Raw genomic sequence first — 14,706 nt, 5'->3', positions numbered from 1 at the left:
TGGTCCTGTGAGGCTGGAGTATTGGAACAAGGCGCAGGCTGGACTAGAGGTCTGGAACAAGATGCAGGCTGAGCTGGAGCATAGGAACGCTGGAACTGAGTGCTAGTAAGGGTGAAACTGGAACCACAGGTAAAGAGTGAGATAAATATGGAACTGGATGCAGGTATATGTGGAACTGGAACACTGCAACAGACAGGGACTGAATGTAAACAAGTGTAGAAGTGGGAACCTGGAGACAGGGACTAGGGCAAGACAGACTAGAAAAAGACAGAACAAACTAGGACAAGGACTACAGAGAACATGGAACAGAGTGCCAGAAGGCAGCATATGCAAGGAAGCCCCGAGGGGCAAGACAGAGAGAGGCATAGAAGCAGTGAGAGACCTGGGGGTCTCAGAGCTAGGCCAGAGGTCAGGAAACAGAGAGACCAAGGACAGGCCACCAGGCAAAGAAGGATCAGAAGGCCTGCAGACCACGGCTTGGAACAGAAGGCCGGATGGCCACAAGGCACGACCAAGGCAAGCTGGGAACAGAAGACCCGGAGGCTAGGGGATAGGGAAAAGCAAGGCTGGAGTCAGAAGGCCCGGAGGCCACAAGACAAAGCAAGGAATGGCTTGAGAAAGCCTCAAGGCAGAGAGGGCTAGAGCAGGGAGCCAAGAAGGAATTGATGCTGAAGCACTGAGGCATGGGAGAGATAGAGTTAAGTAGGGCTGAAGTCTGGGCGTGGTACAGGCAGGAGAGAAGGGGTTGGTCAGCCAGGGGAATGAACTTGTGGAGGTCTCCTGCTGGCATGGAGGCAGAAGTACAGGCTGAGGACAGGAGCCAGAGAATGCTGGGGAACAGTTCAAAACAGGGGCCAGTGGGGCCCTGTGGTGGAGAGGAGGCCACACAGCAGCCAGACTCGCAACACTTCTGCAGTTCTTCACAATCCACTGCTGTTTTAATGACTCAATTTTGTGCCATCTGCAAATTTGGTCACCTCACTTGTTGTTTCTTTCTCCAAATCATTTATGAATATGCTATATAGCACAGGTCCCAATACAGAGCCCTGTGTCACTCCAGTAACAAATCTGACCATTTAGTCCTACTCATTGTTTCCTGTCTTTTTTCCAGTTACCAATTCACAATAGGACACTGTCTTCAATCCCATGACCTTCCAATTTCCTGAGGAGTATTTCATGGGGAATTTTGTCAAATGACTTCTGAAACTCCAAATACACTATATCAACTGGTTCACCGTTGTCTGCATGTTTATTTACACCCTCAAAAATTAATCTAGTAAATTGAAAAAGCAAGGCTTCCCTTTGTAAAAAACCATGTTGACTCTCCCCCATTAAAACATGTCTATGTGGTCAGTAATTTTGTTTTTAAGAATAGTTTCAATCATTATGCCCAGCAGGGGTCAAGCTCACTGGTCTATAGTTTCCCAGATCACCCACTGAACCCTTTTTAAAAACTGGCGTCACATTGGCCACCCTCCACGCTTCAGATGCCATGGCTGGTTTACATGATTGGTTGCAGATCACCAGAAACAGGCTGGAATTTCATTTTTTAGTTCCTTCAGACCTCTGAGGTAAAAACCTTTTGGTTGCGGTGATTTGTTAATCTTTAATCTGTCAATCTGAGTTAGTACGCCTCCAGAATCACACCGATTCCATCTAGTCTGTCAGAGTCATCACCATCAAAAAAATGTTTCTGGTGTGTGTATGACCCAACATCCTCCTCAGTAAAGACAGAGGCAAAGAAATCATTTAGTTTTTCAGTTATTTCCTTATCCTCCCTTATCACCCCTTTGATCCCTCGGTCATCTAGCGGTCCTACTGACTCCCTGACAGGCTTTTTACTTTGTACTTGAAAATGTTTTTAATGCTTGTTTTCACTTATATGGCAAGCTTCTTTTCAAATTCTCTCTTAACCTGCTTAATTACTTGCCACTGCTTATGCTCTTCCCTACTTTCCTCATTTGGGTCTATATCCTGAGATAATCAGCCAGGGTAGATTCCAAGGCTCTGTTCTCAACAGACTGCACTTTTAAAGGTAGCTCCGCTCCACAGGCCTCACCATCCCAACCGGGTCTTCCTTGTTTCAGGTGCGGAGCCTAGATGTATGTCCTCATGAATAGTCATGGACTGGCCATAATGCCAGCTGTAGCAGTCCCTTGTGGGCTCAGTTCCAAGGAATAGAAAGTCCTCAAACACCACCAGCATTAGCAAATACTGTTCTACTGGTTATACCTTCCTGTTATTACTTTAAGAGGAACCGGGTCTCCTCTTTCGTTTATACCCTGAGTCTGGTTTCCTCCTCCGGTGTAGAGGCCAGAGCCCCTCAGGGCAACTTCCAAGACTGCCGAGTGGCCGCTTTCTCTCCCATCCTGCTCAGGTCACATTCCACTTTTCCCACTCAAACTCCAACAAAAACTAAATTTTTAAGTTCAATCAGTTCGAGGGAGAAACAAACAAAATAAGCCTTTGCTCCAGCACTCCTTTTACAGACCTGCTAGGCAGTAGCACAACAAGCCTCTTCTCCCCACGCTTGTCCTGCAGGCAACAGCCTTCTAGTCCTCCAAACAAACAAGCAAGCAAGCAAGCAATAAAATAATCAGAGTAGCCTCACTTATTCTATTTCTATCTCTTTTGGTTTGGTTTCAGCCTCTATGTCTTTTCCTCCCATCATGGAGCTGACTTCTGATTTAACCTCTTTGGCTTCCTTCTGCATCTCCTCCTCCTTCGTCATGGGTTCAGGTGTGTGCGTTCCCTCCCCCAGGGTCACGCTCCCTGGTGTATGACCAGCCCTCTTTCTCACTTCCCATTGGTCTGGCCTTGGCTCTAGGACCTGGGAAATGTAGTCTTCCCCGGTCTCTCTGTAGCCTTTGCTGCCTTGATTTGCCCCTGACTCTCCCTGGGGTAATCCAGTCCAGGTTTTCCTCTCTGGATAAACAGTGGGCCTTCATCACAGAATGCTTTTCATTTTTTGAATAATGCCCTTTTGGCTGTAATTGCCTCTTTCACTTCACTATTAAACCACCCTAGCAGTTTGGTTTTCCTTTGGCCTTTTTTAATGCATTGAATACATTTTACCTGGGCTTCAAGTATGGTAATTTTAAACAGTGTCCACAGATTATGCAAGTTTTTAACCTTCTGGATTGCTCCTTTCAGTTTCTTTAAACAATTTATCCTAATCTCCTTTTTTATAGTTCAATGTTACTGCATTAATTTTCCTTAGTACTCGCCCTTTGGTGATTATGTCAAATTGTATTACATTATGTTCATTGTTGCCAAGCAGATCCACCACTTTTATCTCTTGCACCAGGTCCTGCATCCCACTGAGAACTAGATCTCATAATTCCCCCTCTTATCGGTTCCATGACCAGCCACTGTATGAAGCAATCATTGAAGACATCTAGGAACTTAACCTCCTTCCATGTCCTGATGTGACATTTACCTAATCGATACTCGGATAATTGAAGTCTCCCATTATTATTGTGTTGCCCATTTTATTAGCTAGTCCAACCTCTGTTAGTATTTTGCAGTCTGTTTCTTCATCCTGGCTAAATGGATGATAATATATTCTCAATACAATACTGTTCCCTTTAACCCTTGGAATTTCTATTCTTAAGGAATCTAGTGTGTAGTTTGTTTCCTGCAAAACTTTTATCCTGCTTGACTCTATGCCATCCTTAACATACTGTATAGTGCCACCCCTCCACCAATTTTATCTGCCTTGTCATGACAATATGATTTGTACCCTGGTATCACAGAGTCCCATTAGTTATCCTCCTTCCACCTAGTCTCTGAGATGTTTATCTGTTATCTCTATATCTTCCTTTAGCATCATGCATTCTGATTCTCCAATCTTATTTTTCACACTTCTGGCATTTGCAAACAGACATTTTAAAATAGATTTATATGTATTTCTATTTTTATATGTACCCACAACCTGCTTATTATCAGATGATACAGGCTATTTGAGTCATTTTTATCTGTGTGCCCTGTATTTAAATACATCTGAGATTTTTCATCTTTTACAACCACCTCTTTATTGTGACATTCTAACTTACTTGGAGGGTTATTTATCAAAATGTGTTAGGGCGTTATCGTGCGCATTAGGGCTATAACGCCCATGATAATGTGTATCATGCGCAATAAATACCGCATCGCAAAATATGTATGCAAATTTAAAATTAGAATTCAAGTGGGAGGAACTTGGGCAGAGTAAATGGAAATGAGGGTCAGTTTGCGTGGCACACGATAAAGCAACGTAGGTTTTAAAGCCAGAAATAACTACAGCTTTTTTCTGTGCATTATTGGCCAAAACGATTTTTATTGCAAATGCCAGTTCAGGAGAGGAGGGAGAGAGAGAGAAACAGAGAGCCTCTGTGGATGCTCACTTATAATTGAACTTTTTATACCACTGTAAGAGGAGGGGCATTATGAACTCGGGGTGATGTTTGTGGGGTGGAGTAGGTTTTGGGGGGCAGTTTTATATGCACAGTCATACGTACAAACAGCACAATTGAACATCAGTGAAGATTTACTGTCATTTGGAGTGATGAAAGGTAAAAGAAGAGTAGATTTATACCATGTTCTCTCTATCTAGCTTGATGTACTCTCTACTTAGCTGCAATCAAGATAGATAGAGAGTACATGGTACAAATCTACTCTTCTTTTATCTTTCATCATCCAAATTAAATAAAATATTCACTAATGGCAACTGTGCTGTTAGTATGTATGACTGTGCATGTAAAACTGCCCCCAAAACCTACCCCACCCCGAGTTCCTAGTGCCCCCTCTTACAGTGGTATAAATAATAATTAACTTTTTTTGTGAGTCTCTCTCTTGCTAGCAGCCCGAACCACCATTCACGGTAAAAACCTTTTCAGTTGGTAATGTGGCTGTGGTGTTAGCATCTTGCCCGCGACAGCCGCGGGCAGTCCCCTACCTTTCCTCAAGCTAGGCCACCGCCGATGCCGTTCCTCGCAGCAGGCCGAGCCGCAGCATCCTGGTTCCCCCATGGTCCTAGTGCTGCCTTTGGGAGTTTTCCTTTGCCTGTCTTCGTCTTCTCGCGGCAGGGGTGCCGCTGCCGATGCCGCGGCCTGCTTGGCTTTCCATGCAGCAGGGATGCCACTGATGTCCTCGGTCTTGCTCCCAGCTTTCCATAGGTGTGGGTGTGTGCCTCTCTTCAATATTTAAAGGGCCAGTGGCGGGAAAATCCCATGGCCCCACCGGATGACATCATCAACCTTCGCCTGCTTCGGCCCTATAAAAGGGCCCTGCTTCTGTTCCTCAGGGCCTTCGGATCCAGAATTCACAGTTGCCTGTGTTCCTCTTTGGGTCAAGGTCCTCCATGGTCTTCACTTGTTTAGATGGCTTTTCATTCCGTGTTCTTGGTGTTCCTGATCTCCTCATCCTGATGTTCTTGGTCTTGGTCTTGTCCTTCGTTGGAGCTCCTTCATCGCCTATTTCATGTCCTGATGTTCCGTGTTCCTGATGTCCTGGTCCTGATGTCTTCATCTTCTCCTCTGCAACCAGTTCCCAGATTCCTTGCATCCAACTTTCCTGGCATGCCACCGTTGTGGTCCGTGACCAGCCCATGGGGGGGCTGTGTAGGACGCTTCGTGGTACAAGGCCTTCTTCTCGTCTGCAGCACAAACCTCCAGAAGAGTCTCTGTTTTTAATGCCTTGCTTCTGAAAATCCTGAGTCTTGAATCCTGAGTCTTGAATCCTGTCCCAGTCTTTGGAGTCCCTTGTGCTTGCTTCTGTCCATGCCTAAGACTCTGCCAGAACCTGCTTCACTTCAGCGTGGTCTGCGACCAGTCACAAGTGGCTGTGTAGGGCGCGTCCCGGTGCAGGCCTCTACGGAATCTTCATCATGTCCCAGTCTCAAGTTCCACTTCTTCGCCTGGAGTCTACTTCGCGTACAGTGTGATCCGCAACCAGCCATGGCTGGCTGTGTAGGGTGCGCTGCGATGCAGTTATCACCTAGTACTTTCGCCTGACTCCTGAATCCTGAATCCTTGCCTGAAACTTCTGAGTAACCTGAATCCTTGTCCAAGTCTTCATCTGAGTATCAAAGTCTTTGTCTGAATCCTTCAAGTATCTGAGTCTTCTGAGTAACCTGAGTCCACGTCTTCCAAGTTACTGAGTTCCTGTCTTGTCTTGTTCCTGCTCTCAGCCTCCGTCTGGCCTCATACACTCGTTGTTCCTAGGCAGTGGGTCTGAAAGGGCTACCGCATGGCCGGAGGGCTACTCTTGTGACCAGCATTGCGTTGCTGGGTCACACTGGTGCGTGTAGGTCCAGCGGAGGGCTGACCCTGCCTTGTTCCTGCTTTGAAGTTCCTTGCCTTAGTTCCAGTCCTGCTTGTTCCTGCTCTGCCCGTGCTTGCATGCTCTCACCTCCCATGGTGTGCCTTGGGGCTCCTCCCTGAGTCATGCCATGGTTCAGGGGCTCATGCTCTCCTATGAGCTAGCGACCGCACCTCCACGCTCACACCAGCTGAAGGCCAAGCTCGCAACAGCAGTAGATCACTCAATTTGCGATGCGAGGTGCAATAAATGTATCACACATAGCAGTAAATACCTATGTGGTATCATTTATTTATTATTTTTATATACTGACATTTGATCTCAATCGGGATATCACACTGGTTTACATTCAGGTACTGTAGGTATTTCTCTGTCCCCCGAGGGCTTACAATCTATCAGATCGATACTCTAAGGCCGCAGTAGAAACAGTGCGGCAGTGCCGGGCGCACCCTCGTTCCCCGCACGCACAGTTCTCTTCACCTACCGCTCGATACTCTCTTCAAATTGCATGCAAATGCATGCCGCGGCTGCGAAGCGTTAGGCAAGAGTTAGGCCCGCGCAACCCATTTTACTGTATAGAGCGCCTATACAGTATCCTGGGTTCGCAGGCCTAACGCTTCACGGCCACGCTGGTATCTGTCATTTCAAATGTCATTTCAAATGACATTTGAAATGACAGGTACCAGGAAGTGGACAGTTATGTTCTCCGATGCTCAGCAAACTTTCCCCCAGCCCCCGCTCACCTGCCCTGGCCGCATCCGGTCTCCGGTGCAGCCCCAGTCCTGTCCCCTCCTCCCGAAGCAAAAAAAAAAACAAACGAAAAAGTAGCAAGAGAGCGAGGGGAGAGACGGGCAATCCTAGGCTCGGGCCTGCTACGGTAGTCCCTTCTCCTCTCCTCCCGATTTCGGCGCTCAAGGCGGCCGGGTGGGCATGCATTCATCCAGGCAGAGGGAGCCGGAGGCTGCTTTCGCCGCCGGCTCCCTCTGCCTGGATGAACGCACGGCCCCCGCCGGCAGTGAATGAATGCCCGTGCGATTTCGATTTGGATGCCCAATCTTCCAGTCTTGCAAGGTCCTCCTGTAATGTATCACAGTCTGCTTGTGATTTAACTACTCTGAATAATTTTGTATCATCCGCAAATTTGATAACCTCACTCGTCGTATTCCTTTCCAGATCATTTATATATATATTGAAAAGCACCAGTCCAAGTTCAGATCCCTGAGGCACTCCACTGTTTACCCTTTTCCACTGAGAAAATTGACCATTTAATCCTACTCTCTGTTTCCTGTCTTTTATTTATTTATTTATTTATTTATTTATTTATTAAGGTTATTATTTAAGGTTTTTATATACCGGCAATCATGAAAACATATCTTGCTGGTTTACATAAAACAGGAGTGCAGTATATACATCAAACTGGAACTGTGGTGACAGAAGGTGCAGTTACATATAACAGGGATAGCAGAACTGGGAGAAGGAGGAAGAGAGAGGATAGAATAGTAACGGTTAAACAATATACAAATTAAATGCTATATACAAAAGGCATGGTTGAGGGCTGAATGTTTTGAGTAGGAGACAGTGAAGTCATTAGATTTTAACCAGTTTGTAATCCACAAAAGGACATCGCCTCCGATCCCATGACTTTTTAGTTTTCGAAGAAACCTCTCATGAGGGACTTTGTCAAACGCCTTCTGAAAATCCAAATACACTACATCTACCGGTTCACCTTTATCCACATATTTATTAACCCCTTCAAAAAAATGAAGCAGATTTGTTAGGCAAGACTTCCCTTGGGTAAATCCATGTTGACTGTGTCCCATTAAATCATGTCTTTCTATATGCTCTACGATTTTCATCTTGAGAATAGTTTCCACTATTTTTCCCGACACTGAAGTCAGGCTCACTGGTCTATAGTTACCCGGATCGCCCCTGGAGCCTTTTTTAAATATTGGGGTTACATTGGCCACCCTCCAGTCTTCAGGTACAATGGATGATTTTAATGATAGGTTACAAATTTTAACTAATAGATCAGAAATTTCATTTTTGAGTTCCATCAGAACCCTAGTATACATACCATCCGGTCCAGGTGATTTGCTACTCTTTAGTTTGTCAATCTGGCCTACTATATCTTCCAGGTTCACAGTGATTTTGTTCAGTTCGTCTGACTCATCACCCCTGAAAACCATCTCCGGAACTGGTATCTCCCCAACATCCTCATTAGTAAACACGGAGGCAAATAATTCATTTAGTCTTTCTGCAATGGCCTTATCTTCCCTAAGAGCCCCTTTAACCCCTCTGAGAAAACTGACCATTTAATCCTACTCTCTGTCTCCTGTCTTTTAACCAATTTGTAATCCACAAAAGTACATTGCCTCCTAGCTTATAACTTTTTAATTTTCTTAGAAGTCTCTCTTGGGGAACTTTATCAAAAGCCTTCTGAAAATCCAAATACACCACATCTACCTGCTCACATGTTTATTAACCCCTTCAAAATCCATGCATCCATGCACCTGTGTCCCATTAGACCCTGTCTATCTATATGTTCTATGATTTTGTTCTTTAGAAAAAAAAATCACAGAAAATTATTTATGTATTTTATTTGCAATTTATGGATCTAAAATGATTATGACTTACATAGGGTCATACTTAGGAAAGGATTATTAGATTTGTATGCCTAAATTAAAGTACAAGCTATCATTATTAAAGATAGTGAAATGCAAAATGACAACAGAGACTTTGATTTAAAAAAACATGCAGTTTGCTTTCCAGACCTATACCTTATTATTTCTTATTTAGCCCCTTAATGAAAAACTACCTAGACATCATAATAAATAGGGCAACCAATAGTCTGTGACTGGTAAGATAAAAGTGTACAAATAACGTCAGTCCCAAACCAAATTGACCAGCTCAGCAAAAGTGGCTCTTTTATTATATTCATAGTCTCTCAGACTTTTTATAGAAAAGGAAATGGGCAAAGGCAGCTTGATATACTGTATATGGAATACGTAAGAATTTATTGACTCCTTTGTTTGGAACTCATAGGTAATCTTAGTTTATTCATCCAGCTACTGAGAAATCAGGAGCAAGGATTATGTTTATCAGCTATTGGGAATAGTCATTATCTTTTTACTGTGTAAAATATACATTCTGGCTTAACAGATGATATTGATTGATTTAGAAGAGGACATGCCATGAATATTATATTCAAAGAAAAAATGCAAAAGCATATTGATTAGCATGATGAAATGAAGGGTATCTGATAAATGATTACATTTGTAGGAAATCAGTTGGATTCCCAATGTGGTAACTTGGCAAGAGCAGTGTGGTAATAGCCAGAAAGAATCAGGCAACAGACATTGGCTGTTACTCTTTTGTGCACTTTATTTACAGTGAATAAAAGTTCCAGACTCAAAGCAAGAAGTGCAGCTCATCTTAGCTTCAGGTACTACACAAATTTACACAAAAGAAGCTGTACAGCTTTCCTTAATGCCAGGTAATTCAAAATCTTAAGACATCAGGGTTTTTTCCCTTTATGTCAATCAGAAATAGGGATGTGAATCGTGTCCTCGATCGTCTTAACGATCGATTTCGGCTGGGAGGGGGAGGGAATCATATTGTTGCCGTTTGGGGGGGTAAAATATCATGAAAAATCGTGAAAAATCGTGAAAAATCTAAAAATCTAAAAATCGCAAAACCGGCACATTAAAACCCCTAAAACCCACCCCCGACCCTTTAAATTAAATCCCCCAACCTCCCGAACCCCCCCCCAAATGACTTAAATAACCTGCGGGTCCAGCGGCGGTCCGGAACGGGCTCCTGCTCCTCAATCTTGTTGTCTTCAGCCGGCGCCATTTTCCAAAATGGCGGCGAAAAATGGCGGCGGCCATAGACGAACACGATTGGACGGCAGGAGGTCCTTCCGGACCCCCGCTGGACTTTTGGCAAGTCTCGTGGGGGTCAGGAGGCCCCCCACAAGCTGGCCAAAAGTTCCTGGAGGTCCAGCGGGGGTCAGGGAGCGATTTCCCGCCGCAAATCGTTTTCGTACGGAAAATGGCGCCGGCAGGAGATCGACTGCAGGAGGTCGTTCAGCGAGGCGCCGGAACCCTCGCTGAACGACCTCCTGCAGTCGATCTCCTGCCGGCGCCATTTTCCGTACGAAAACGATTCGCGGCGGGAAATCGCTCCCTGACCCCCGCTGGACCTCCAGGAACTTTTGGCCAGCTTGTGGGGGGCCTCCTGACCCCCACGAGACTTGCCAAAAGTCCAGCGGGGGTCCGGAAGGACCTCCTGCCGTCCAATCGTGTTCGTCTATGGCCGCCGCCATTTTTCGCCGCCATTTTGGAAAATGGCGCCGGCTGAAGACAACAAGATTGAGGAGCAGGAGCCCGTTCCGGACCGCTGCCGTTCCGGACCGCCGCTGGACCCGCAGGTTATTTAACTCATTTGGGGGGGGTTCGGGAGGGTGGGGGATTTAATTTAAAGGGTCGGGGGTGGGTTTTAGGGGGTTTTAGTGTGCCGGCTCACGATTCTAACGATTTATAACGATAAATCGTTAGAATCTCTATTGTATTGTGTTCCATAACGGTTTAAGACGATATTAAAATTATCGGACGATAATTTTAATCGTCCTAAAACGATTCACATCCCTAATCAGAAAGCTTAGACATAACTGCTGCTTGCATATGGTGAGTCTCTCTCAGATTCCTGGGGCCCCTCAAGCTCTCTGGGCCTGGGTTCTTATCAGAATCCATTGCTGCATTCAGTCTTAAAGAAGACTGCGTTAAAAGCCTGAACCAGGCTCCTTAAGGCAGAGTGAGGGAGTTGTCTGTACACTCTGTCATACCATACATTTATTTTATTTATTTAACAGCTTTTCTATACCGACATTAGTAGGCACATCATATCAGTTTACATCAAACAAAAGATGGAAAATACATATAACAGGGAGTGGGGGTGAGGACAACATAGCGCAACGAAAAATGCAGCAACAATTCTGTAACTAGAGGAAGCTAGGAAGGGAACTGGAGAGGAGAAGTATATTAAAAATTAAAATATTAAAGTGGTGATTTGGGGGACAAGAAGTTGGCGGGGGATGAGGAGAAGGGCGGGGGGTGCGAGGATCTAGTCTGGATATGCCCGTTGGAATAACCATGCCTTTAACATTTTCTTGAATTTGAAAGGGCAGGGCTCAAGGCAAAGGGATGTGGGAAAGGCATTCCAATGAGTGGGGCCAGCAATTGATAGGGCTCAAACCCTAGTTGAGGAGAGGCGAGCATTCTTGAGGGATGGGATGTACAGAGTAGGGATGTGAATCGTGTCCTCGATCGTCTTAACGATCGATTTCGGCTGGGAGGGGGAGGGAATCGTATTGTTGCCGTTTGGGGGGGTAAAATATCGTGAAAAATCGTGAAAAATCGTTAAAAATCGAAAAATCGAAAAACCGGCACATTAAAACCCCCTAAAACCCACCCCCGACCCTTTAAATTAAATCCCCCACCCTCCCGAACCCCCCCCAAATAACTTAAATAACCTGCGGGTCCAGCGGCGGTCCGGAACGGCAGCGGTCTGGAACGGGCTCCTGCTCTGAATCTTGTCGTCTTCAGCCGGCGCCATTTTCCAAAATGGCGCCGAAAAATGGCGGCGGCCATAGACGAAAAAGATTGGACGGCAGGAGGTCCTTCCGGACCCCCGCTGGACTTTTGGCAAGTCTCGTGGGGGTCAGGAGGCCCCCCACAAGCTGGCCAAAAGTTCCTGGAGGTCCAGCGGGGGTCAGGGAGCGATTTCCCGCCGCGAATCGTTTTCGTACGGAAAATGGCGCCGGCAGGAGATCGACTGCAGGAGGTCATTCAGTGAGGCGCCGGAACCCTCGCTGAACGACCTCCTGCAGTCGATCTCCTGCCAGCGCCATTTTCCGTACGAAAACGATTCGCGGCGGGAAATCGCTCCCTGACCCCCGCTGGACCTCCAGGAACTTTTGGCCAGCTTGTGGGGGGCCTCCTGACCCCCACGAGACTTGCCAAAAGTCCAGCGGGGGTCCGGAAGGACCTCCTGCCGTCCAATCTTTTTCGTCTATGGCCGCCGCCATTTTTCGGCGCCATTTTGGAAAATGGCGCCGGCTGAAGACGACAAGATTCAGAGCAGGAGCCCGTTCCGGACCGCTGCCGTTCCGGACCGCCGCTGGACCCGCAGGTTATTTAAGTTATTTGGGGGGGGTTCGGGAGGGTGGGGGATTTAATTTAAAGGGTCGGGGGTGGGTTTTAGGGGGTTTTAGTGTGCCGGCTCACGATTCTAACGATTTATAACGATAAATCGTTAGAATCTGTATTGTATTGTGTTCCATAACGGTTTAAGACGATATTAAAATTATCGGACGATAATTTTAATCGTCCTAAAACGATTCACATCCCTAGTACAGAGTACCTTTGTGGTTTGCTCTGGTAGGGCGGGAGGAATGTGTGAGTCGGAACGGGTCGTTGAGCCAGGTGGAGTTGTTTTTGTATATGGATTTGTGAATGATGGTAAGGGTCTTAAATAAGATGCATGATGGTATGGGGAGCCAGTGCAGGTCCTTGAGGATGGGTGTTATGTGGTCGGATTTGCATGCATTCATGATGGTTCTAGCAGTGGCGTTCTGTAGCATTTGGAGTGGTTTGATTGTGGAGTAGGGGAGGCCTAGATACAAGGAGTTGCAATAATCCAGTTTGGAGGACAGGGTTGCTTGGATGACTGTTCTGAGGTCGTGGAAATGGAGTAAAGGTTTGAGCTTTTTTATGACATTGAGCTTATAGAAGCCTTCTTTTAAGACATTTAACTTATTCATGCTTTTATTTTTTCCATCTATCTCTGAGGATATATATAATGTTTCAAATCACACAAGCTTATCCTTTTACCTTTTTACCAACATAGGGGTGTATGTATTAAATATTTTTCCTATAGATAAGACATGTAAAAAAATATTCTTTCGACTGAGCCTCATAGTTGGGTTAGCAGGTATGTAATTAAATTTAATAGAAATGGATTTGACATCAATACTACTGCATAAAGTAAAGTAAGTGTATCTGTAGTATGTGTAAGGGGAAAACTGAAAAACACCTAAATGCAAGTGACTTAATTCAATATGTGTAATGAGTTCAGCTCCCTTTGACACTAGGGCAGAGATTCATTTTAGCATCATTGAATCTGAAGAGGCCTAAAGTGTTCTAAATATAAAGTCATAAAATGAAATGGGTTAGTTACTTTATTGCATTCTTAGCTATAACACATTCTGCATAGTATTAATAAACTGTAGCGAAATCACATTGTTATTTATTAGCGCTTACAATATTTTCATAATTCTATACTGTAAAAATCAGTCATTAATGCAATGAATCATGGCTATAAGACTGCTGTAGCTCGAATAAAACAGCTAGATTATTATTAAAACTATTATTATTTATAAATTCAGTCAATGTACTGGGTACAGATATGTATGACTTGGTGAATAATTTGTTTTTCAAAGTGAATTACATGAATAACATGAATATATTCACAGATATTGGTGCAATTAGTGCAGAAAAAAATAATTCTGTTGAATTTCAGAACTCTAACTTCTTGAATATTTTCAGTTCAGGTCTCTTTATTTCTCTCACTCCTTTTTCTTTCTTTCCCTCCCCTGGCTCTATTTTCTTCACTTTTCCATATTCTCAAACTTTGATGACTGTGAGATTCTAGAACATTCCAGAGAGAAAAAAAAAACTAAGCAGATTGGATGAACAAATTGGTCTCCGTCTGTTATCATTCACAGGGCTTATATGCTAAGTCAGGACTTCCCAAACTTTTAGCCAATGTGACCCTATTTTAGCACTTGAAAATTCACAAGACCCCAGAAGATGACGAAAATACATTAGCAACAGCCATTTCACTCTCACCCTCCCTGTGTAAACCGCTGCCCCTGCGGAGTGAAGATTACTTTTGTGGCCGAGGTTGGTGTTAAGAGTGTAGTCATGATGACCAGGGCAGCAAGCTCTCAGATATTACCCACAGGGGTTCAGTTAAGTGCTTTCCCCCCTACAAGGTCTCCAAGAAGGATAGGGGTCCATAACCCACCCACCAAAATCTCTTGTGGTTAAGAGGGAAGGCCAGGATTAAAGAAAGTAGAATTGAAACTCTCTTTTATAAATACTAATTTAACAGTTTTAACTTTTAAGCAACAGTACTTTTGTTTTCTTAGCAAACAGTACTTTTTCTTATGACAAATGTAGACATAAACAACAACAACAAAAAAAACCCTCTATAACTTTCTTTTCTTTATTTCTAACCCTTAGTATTCCCAGAACATGGAGCAAAGAACTCTGGAGTTCCAGAATTCTATCAAGCACACAGTCAGATAAGTAACAGTTTATGCAATGGAAACTTTAGTTTATTTTA

The sequence above is a fragment of the Rhinatrema bivittatum genome, chromosome 7, assembly GCF_901001135.1.
Source record: "Rhinatrema bivittatum chromosome 7, aRhiBiv1.1, whole genome shotgun sequence".
NCBI lineage: Eukaryota > Metazoa > Chordata > Amphibia > Gymnophiona > Rhinatrematidae > Rhinatrema > Rhinatrema bivittatum.
The sequence above is the reverse complement of the archived record's forward strand: the minus strand, read 5'-3'. Positions refer to the sequence as shown.